Here is a 9274-nt window from a genome sequence, read left to right as displayed (position 1 = left end):
TCAGTGGACTGAGCCGCTGTTGCATTTCCTCTTCCCTTACTCCCCTCACGCTCACGTGGAAGGGTGGTCCGAGGCCAAACCATCTGCCTGCCCCTCTTCCATGGTGGAATTCAGCATTTTAGGCAGCCAGGTAGCCACCCAGCAAAACATCCAGTCGGCCAGCCAGCCAGCCGGCAAGCATGTCAGCCAGTGAGCGAGCCATTCAGCCAAGTATTCAAGTCAGGAGCGAAAGCAGCCGAATTCATTAGGTACAGGAGAGAATGAGCGATATAATCATGGTGTTGCTCTGAAAAGGGAGCAGAAGGGCCAGCAGAGGGGCTAGCTGAGAGGGTAATGGGGCTAATAGAGCTGGCAAATGAAAAACTAAATGATGATAAGTCCGAGACAGACTCCGCAGCTGCTTCTATCTATGTCTAGCCTCGCTGTATCTGCGTGTGTGTGTGTGTGTGTGTGTGTGAATGGGTGCCAGGAACTGACGAGGAGGGAGGGGCACACAGGCCAGAGACCTCGCCCTGGGTTTGATGAATCCTTCACAGTTCTGAGAGCTTTATTAAAAATGTATGATAGACGTCATTTCTCTCTCTTTCTCTTTCAACCGCTCTGTCCATCTGTCTGCCTGACTCATTGTGTCTTTCTACCAGACTGAAGCAAGAATTTTAGTCCTATAAAACCAGTTACCTGCGTGTATCTTTGAGCTTTTTCTCCCTTACAGCCAATCCATGTTTTTTCTGTGGAACATTCTGACTCCAGCAGATTGAATGCGGCCCATGGAAGTTAATAATTCATGCATGTATTAACCTCAATACTTGTGAAGTGTGAAGCTCATACACAAGCTATGCATAGTCACACACTCTCTCTCTCTCTCTCTCGCTATCTCTCTCTCTCTCTCTCACACACACACACACACACACACACATAGACACATATATACACACACACTCCGAAATAAAGAAGAGAGAAGATCTGACTGGTCTTTGGGATTGAGGGACAGTGTTTATCATTTATTTACTACTCACCAGTGCTGGCTTAGGATGTGAGATTTTACACACACACACACACACACACACACACACACACACACGCACTCACACACGCACATTTAAGTGCACTGTCAACAAACAGAGGATCAGTCTCTCTCCCATCTGCTGAGTGTGCCAGTTTGCCTCAGGCATCAAGACACCTTCAAATGCTTAACACACACACACACACACACACACACACACACACAGAAGGAGGGAGAAAACCATACCACAATGGCACATCCAGTTTAAAACTGGAGCAGACAGCCCAGTAATACGAGGTATAAATTACTCTGTCTTCCCCGATGCTTATATAGGAAGAAATACGAGAGGAAATTTTAAATACGAATCCATGGTGGGAACCGGGTTTTCAGCAAAGAGTAGCGATCATTCCCTCGTTCCAAGAGTTATCTCCTGGCCCCTGGTAGCCTTTCTACAAATCCCTACTCTTTGATCCTGCTGTTGTGTAAACTTCTTTTAACAAGAGGAAAATACAATAACTCATGAATTATAAGGTAGCAGTTAGCCAGAAACAATGCAAGATATTCCCAGCTGTCCTGCCTCAAAAAAATATCTCATTCAATCAATAGTTTTGGGCTTCGTGCCAAGTCAACTGCCTTCCCGAAATACATTCCGCTGTTCTCTCTCAAGCTGCATCAAATGGCACCCAAATCTTTCTGAAGAGCGCCAGCCAGTCAGTAATGGCAATTATGGTTGTTTTCTTTGTTGATCTAATTCCAGCTCATATACATTGACATTGTCTCCAGACTAGACCAGAATGTCTTAATGGTATTGGACAGTTTTGGTATCATGACCTCTATTCAACTCAGTATGACAGCAGAAATGTGGATAGCTGTCAATGCGCTCCCATTAACTATTTACCTATGGATTTTTTCTTGGATAGAGAAGTCTTTCATTCTCTGATATTGAACTCGACCCCCTATCCCCAAAGCTCCCCGTCTATTTGATTAGTCAGAACCATCATCCTCCATTTTCAAATCAATATATCTTTGTACGGTTCTCTCTGTTGGGTGGCACAGGCACACAAATATGTTTGTACAGACCTGCTGTGCTTAATTCATTCTGAATTCATTCATCCATCAAACCATACATACATATAGGCCTATTCATACCTTGTTTGTAGTTATTGGGTTTCAATGCATCTGCATTTTCTTAAATTCTTAGATCTGGCATATAGGGATGTGTTCAATTGATTTTTCAGTGATTTTTAAGTGGAACACGCCTTCACACCTTCATTTGTACAGCATCACACCCAGATTTACACCCATATGTGGTAAATCTATAGTTAACAAATAGTTCTTTTTTGACAGATTACAGCTTGTTCGGTATCTTTTTTGTCAAGTGAATTATTCATGAGACTCTTTTGCAATGTGCTGTGTGAACTGCCAATAAAGTGAAACACTAAGGCCATGATCAGATAGAATACTATTTTCTCATGCTCAGACACTAAGTGCAGCTGTGAGCATCGCTAGTAACACAGAGAGCAAGAGCTCAAAGAGCACAACTGGTGTTGCATCATTCTCGTTGCTAAGCAACTATCTACTTAGCAGTAGTTAGCTAACCCAAAGAAACAAAGGAGATAACGTTATTGAACATAAAAATGGACCAGAGAAAGTTAGCGTTTGCTCTGCTTGCTCTTGGAGAAAAGGACGAGGAGCCGATTCCTGAGCGAGATAATGTCGCTAAAGTTAACGTTACTCAGCAGGAAACATTCAATACATCGTGTACTTCTGCATTTCTGCTTTGCTTGGCACAGTCTGATTTTACTCATGCACATGAACTGCACACATTTGTGGATACCTCTCTATATTACTTCCATCTGTAAATTTGAACAGATAATGTGAATAGCTAACAATGCACATTTTCACATCTGGACACATTTCTGTACACATGTACTACCATCTGCAAATCTCATAATGTGAACAGCTAATTATGCGTAGTTGCACATCTGCTCAGTATATCTAATCACTCTCTGTTTATAGTGTACTGTTGCATTGGGCTGTAAGTTTGGAGATCTGTGAACTGCAAACATCTGCTTTATTCTGTAAACCTGTCAATAGTCAACATAGCAAGAATTCTATCAAGCCACATCAGCAGGATAAAAACATTGTGTCTTTATCTTGAATATCTTCTCTTTGATGTATTATCTTCAATGTGTTCTTCTTGTTGAATATATTCTAACTATTTGATTTGATGTATCTATATCTTATTCTTTGCTGCTGCAGTGATCTAATTTTCCCATAGGGATCATTAAAGTTTCATCTTATCTCATCTTAAATGTTGAACACTTAGAAAATCAACTGCATTACATCACACAGTGCATATTTTATGTGGCCATGAGTGGTCTCAAGGGGACACATGGCAGAATTTGTGCATACCAATAAGCCAACCCAAAATTAGAAATGATTGGCAGAATTTCCTTAAAGCCACTCCGTGTAGTGTTTTAACTTCAGTATATCAAATATATATCAAATATTGAATATTTTCAAATAAATTTTTGATTGCATAGTATAATGGCTGTCGAAAAATGAGACCATCACTGTGAAAATTGGTTTATTGTATGTGTTGCTTTCTATTTATTCTATGTCTCTGTGAAATTGATGTATAATGTGCAGGACTGACTTAGGGTCTGTGTCCACCAGCGACCTCTTGAGCACATGAAGGTGAGCGCTGGAGCGGGGAGCACAGGAGATGTCCAGGTGTTGTTGCTATGATACTGGATACACGGAAGCTAGACTGTTGTTAATCATCGTTTTCCAGTCTCACAGAAGTGTATTGTTTTTCCCACAGCGCAGTCGAGGGCATCACAAGCCAAATTTAGGTCAGGCAGTCAGGCAGTCAGTCCCAGTCAGTCAGTCAGTCAGTCAGGTAACGCGGTTGAGTCCCTTGTTACTGTGGCAACCGCTGTACGCGATCTGCATTGGCAGAGATCGCTATTATTTTGAAACATCTACAGAACTCACAACTCCCCTTGCAATTTCATCAGAGTTTACATTTTTGTGACACCAAACCATGTCATAGTTACTTATTTCATGCAGATTATGTATAATTTTTGTGTACTAGAAACAGACTGGCTGCAAGCTAGCTAATGGGAAAATGCACTGAACAGGCTGTTAGTTTGGTAGATTTCAATCTTGCCAACAAGAACGCTGGAAGCATATTTGGCTATCTGGCTAGCCAGCCTGAAGCCTCCTACACATAAAACATCATTTTCTTTTACTGTAATATTAATTAATTTCCTGTCTGAGCAATATAAAAATGGCACAAATACTTAAGAGACCATGAGAGGTCCCTTAACATTTAAGGAAAGGAAATTCCCTTAAGTGCAACCCATCAGCAATAATATATGGATGACTAAAGGATCTTTCCTTATCTGCAGATTTATCTAAGGATATTCCCTGAGGGGAGAGATAAGTGGGTTTTGTGCATCTCACTTGAGTTTAAGGTGAACCTTAAAGAGAACTTAAGGTATAAAACTTAACTAAGTTTTTGTGCAACCGGGCACAAACTTCTAACTAACTTCACTGTGGGAAGGAACCGGCGTTTGGAAGGCATCACTAAATGAAGTTCTCGTTAACAGTGAGTTGGATAAAGATCTTTGGGATGCTAGTAATAATGACATAGCCATCTAGTGTCCCTTTGGGGCTAACCAAGCCGCTCTCTGCTGATAATTTACATACATCCATGTCTTTTGTTTCCCTATAAATTTTGACGTTAGGTAACGTTGTTACCTGTGGTATCTAAGTGACATTAGTGCATTAAATTGAACTGAACACACGTGCTGTGGGTCTGTACAGGATCTGTGCTTGTATCCTTTCAAGTCAACTTTTGTTGGCTAGATACTCCAGGAGATGCTGCAGGATGCCAGCCAGTGGCAGAACAACAGAACAAGCTAGGCTAACATAAATGTTAGCTACAAAATGGGACAACTGTCGGTGCTCTGCTGCTTGATACTCACCTTTTGAGTGGAGTTCCTGAACCACGAAAAAACTGGTTCTCTTTTGATTCTTCTAAAATCAAACCAAGTTCGGAGCGATGCGTCAAGGCATTTTGTGAGTACGTTGGGCCATTGAAAACAACTCATGCATTTGAAACTGCAGATGTCTCACACTTCCAGTGTGTTTCTGGTTTTAATCTTATGTTATACGTTTACTGACTGTATTGTTTGTCTCTCCATCTTTTTACTTTGTTTAATTACTGCAAAGCACGTTGTAACTTATTGTTTTGAAAGATGCTACATAAATAAAGGTTTACCTACTTACTTACTAATCTTGTTTGTAACATGTAGGAAGTTCACTGGGCTGGGCTTTGAGGGCTTATCAGCTGTGGCTGTTTATAAGGTCACTGGCCTCCAGCTGGCTAAGCCCCTTAGCTTGTGACCAGGGAACCCCTGACATGATGTGACTCCTGATGGTGACGCAGATAAAACTTACAACACCCACACCTGGCTGTCCAAGCTTACTACCACTCTCCCACCAGTGTGTGTGTTTTATGTGTTTGTGGACATTATGACAAGCAGGCATGCTTGCTACAATGCTATCCATCTGTACTGAATCTGCATGGCTGCCTGTTTTGTATTCTCAGGTGTTGTGCAGTAAGCTGCATGTTGCTACAGAACAAAAACAAGAGCAAGTTGGCAAGGGTTGTGAATAATACATGTGCTGTTGAATTATGTCTTGACACAGTTTAGAGCTGCATTCTTAACAAAATATAAGATGCTGTGTGTGTATGTGTGCAGTTGTGTGTGTGTGTGTGTATGTGTGTTTGATGGTGGCTAGTTACAGCTAATGGTGTGTGACGGTGGAGCAGGAGGCAACATGGCAGGGACTGGGAGGGCCATCAGTAGCAGAGCAGAGTAAACAGCGAGAGATCTGCGCCCTGTCCTGCGGCAGAACCTGCTAGCGTACAGCCATTTAATTTACTTACTGGACTAATGCAATTATTGCTAGAGTCATTTACAATGTCTAAGAGGACGTTGTCTGTGTGTGTGTGTTTGTGTGTTTGTGTGTGTGTTTAATTAGTCATGCTGGACCTGCTGCCTCTTGAGAGAGATGTTGTGCGTCTGTGATTCTGTGTGTGTGTGTGTGTGCGTCTGCATGTTGTGTGTGTGTTTAATTAGTCATCCTGTAGTGTGCCGTATCTGTTGCCTTTTGAAATGTATGTATGCCAGTGTGTGTGTGTGTGTGTGTGTGTGTGTATACAACACCATCTGCCTGCGGCTGCGGAGCTAAAATCCCTGATAGCCTCTCGTCCCCATTTTGGAAACAGCTGATCAGTCATCCAACTAGCTGGCTGCCAGCGACATCAAAGACAAAGTTGTCTCTGGAGAGCCATGTGTTACACACTCAGACACCATCACCTACAATAATACATTCACTTGTACAATATTATCACAATGGCAGCAGCAGCAACAAAAATGCACTGAAGGTGTAAGTTTGAATGGCCAATGTATGGCCAATGTTTGATGAGATAAAGCAGGACTGTCTAGGGTTGGAATGTGTCCATAAACTGTGGATGTGATACTATCAAAATAACTTGGGCCACAACAGGATAATGTTACAGTGCTTGATATGTTGTGATCTGATGCTGTGATAAATATTTTGATCTTTATTGCTGGAACACAGTGCAAAGATGCATCATTCCTCCGTTTCATCAAAATCAGACTACTGGTGTCTCAGCTGACATATCACGTTTCACGGACTAATGGAGAGACACGGTCCAATCCATAGTCTTCTGCCCGATTTAATTGCATGGGGGATGAAAAAAAAAATCAGGAATCAATTGCAAAGTGAAATTGAAAGGGGCATATTTCTTTTAATATTCAAGACATCTGTTGATATAAAATTATTATATTTGTGACATGGCTTCAACATATCAGTACAATACGCTTGGGGATGACTAACTAAATATTACACTGTTTTTTCTTTCATACCTATCTGAGACAAACTCTTACAGAATAGCTTCTACCCTGGCTAACACTTTGCCTCTACCTTGCCCCTAGTGAACCTTAGGCCGTCCCTATTGGGCCACCAGTGGGCTGTTAGACGCACAAGATGGGAAAGTCATGCCGGTGGGTCAGTGCATCAGCCCCAGCCTGCCCTGGTAGCTCCCACCCTTAGCCCAGCATGCCTCAGCCCTGGCCCCGCTCCAGTCAGACACGTATTATTAGACCTAACCTTACCCCAGCGCCTAGCTTGCTCCAGCACTGGGGACTTAGCTCGCGCAGGCTAATTAAATCTCCTAGACACCCAGGCTCTTAATAAAGCCTGACATGACAGCTTGGCCTGTGCGTGTTGGAGTGACCTGATAACCCGGAAGCTGCCCTGTGTGTCTGTGCATGCATGTGTGTGTACTTTTGTGTGTGTGTGCGTGTTGGGGTGGGGGGTGGGTGTGTGTGAGACCCAGGTTGGGGGGTCCTGCCTGTGGGGGAAGGGGCAGACACCTGTCTCTAGCCCAAAGAGAGGTCACTTTCCGGGGGTATGGGAACGACCGTGACTCAGCATCTCTGGTGCATGAGGGCAGCTAGCTAGCTACGTTAGCAACACAAATTCATACCACCGGGAAAGGAACATCTGATCATCATTTTTTCTTGTTGGCTCACTGTTTTTACTTGGTATGTGAAAGCGAGTGTGGTCATTGATTCATAATAAATAAATATGGCGCTTCACACTTGAGCAATGGTCCTGAAGATCGATTTTATTCAATTTTCCTGTACGCTTTTGTGAATGCATAAGGGCTACAGTTGAAGCACAGCAATTTTGGCTCCTCATGTGGAAATAGTATACACTTATCGAAAATGGTTTTGAACTGCTCAGCTGTAGAGACGGAGCCTGCCTGCAGTAGTTTGTGCTATCTAGCGACCACTTTACATGATTCTCTTGTTTTCCCCAAGGTTGAACTCACCGGGTAGCTTTTGGATGCATTGAAGAAAGATGGTTGCATGGATGGATGGGTGGATGAATGAATGGATGGATAGATCGAAGGATGAACAAACAGAAACAGACACAGTACAGACAGACAGAAATACAAACAGGCAGGCGGACAGAGTGTAGTGACATCTGTTAAAAAGCGAAACCTTCTAAACAGCTTTTGTGGATTAACAGCGAATGATTAAACCCTGTTAGCATATGGACAAACAAGTTAAACCCATGCATCGGGATGTGTATCCGTGTGTGTTTGTGTGTGTGTGAGTATATGTGTGTGTGTGTGTGTGCATGCGTGCGCACGTGTTATTCCTTGCCAGTGCCCTTTCTGGTGCCAACAGTTAGTAGCGTTAACAATTCCAAAATAGCTTTTTGGTCATGTAAAATAACAAAGAATGGCAAAGATATCTGTCTCTGTCTCTGTCTCATTCAATAATGTGCAAACTACACTTTATTTCGTTTCCCAAATGTCACCAATTTCACTTAGTAAATATCCTACATTTCATATCACACTCCACTGCCGTTCTGAGTGATGTGGGTGATACCTCCCAATATTGTGTACAATCAGGTGCTTTCACATCCATTTGAGAACAAAGGAGGACTGTTCTCTTACTGTAATAACGGTGATTAGGTGTCGTAGAAGAGCATTATCTCAGCAGCACCTTGGAGCAATCCCAGCCTACTGACCTGGATCAGTGGAAATGTGATTGCATATTCATTGCTGAACAAAAAAAAACAACCATTATGTCTCAAGGACACTAAGCACAAAATCAAGAATGTATTCTTTTATTGCAAATTAGCTTCATCATAGAACTATCATTATGCTCTGTTTGATCTACTCTGCCTGTATATTTATAGGGCTACGGGAATTTAAAACAATTGATAATTAGCTGATTTATATTAGAATGTGCGATAATGGCACTGTGAAAAAAAAAATGGGTAAACTGGGTCATGTGCTACAGGAGCTGCTCTGACCTATATTCACTAGCATCAAGTATCATATACAGCAACTCTTCCCAAACAGTAGAATTCGAAATATTTACTATGCCACCAGTATGGGTCCATGCCTTCGTGTCATGTCTTCCTCCAAGTGCAATATGGTTTCGTTTTGTCATTTTAGTTTAGAAATTCAGTGTGCTCCAGACAGCCAAAATAGATTGCTTTGAATGGGAATCTAAGCCTGTAGTGCCCATTCTAATTCAGCCAGGCTGCCACACCCACAGCTGCTGCCTGGGGCCAGTAAGAGAGCAGCAGGACCGAGCGGAGCGGTGGTGAACTGTGGCTGCATGGGGCCAGACTGAGAATATAGGT

This window comes from Centroberyx affinis, unplaced genomic scaffold, assembly GCF_046629955.1.
Source record: "Centroberyx affinis isolate AG114_WGS23_722 - 3 ecotype Tasmania unplaced genomic scaffold, CSIRO-AGI_Caff_v1 ptg000122l_1, whole genome shotgun sequence".
Taxonomy (NCBI): Eukaryota; Metazoa; Chordata; class Actinopteri; order Beryciformes; family Berycidae; genus Centroberyx; species Centroberyx affinis.
The sequence above is the reverse complement of the archived record's forward strand: the minus strand, read 5'-3'. Positions refer to the sequence as shown.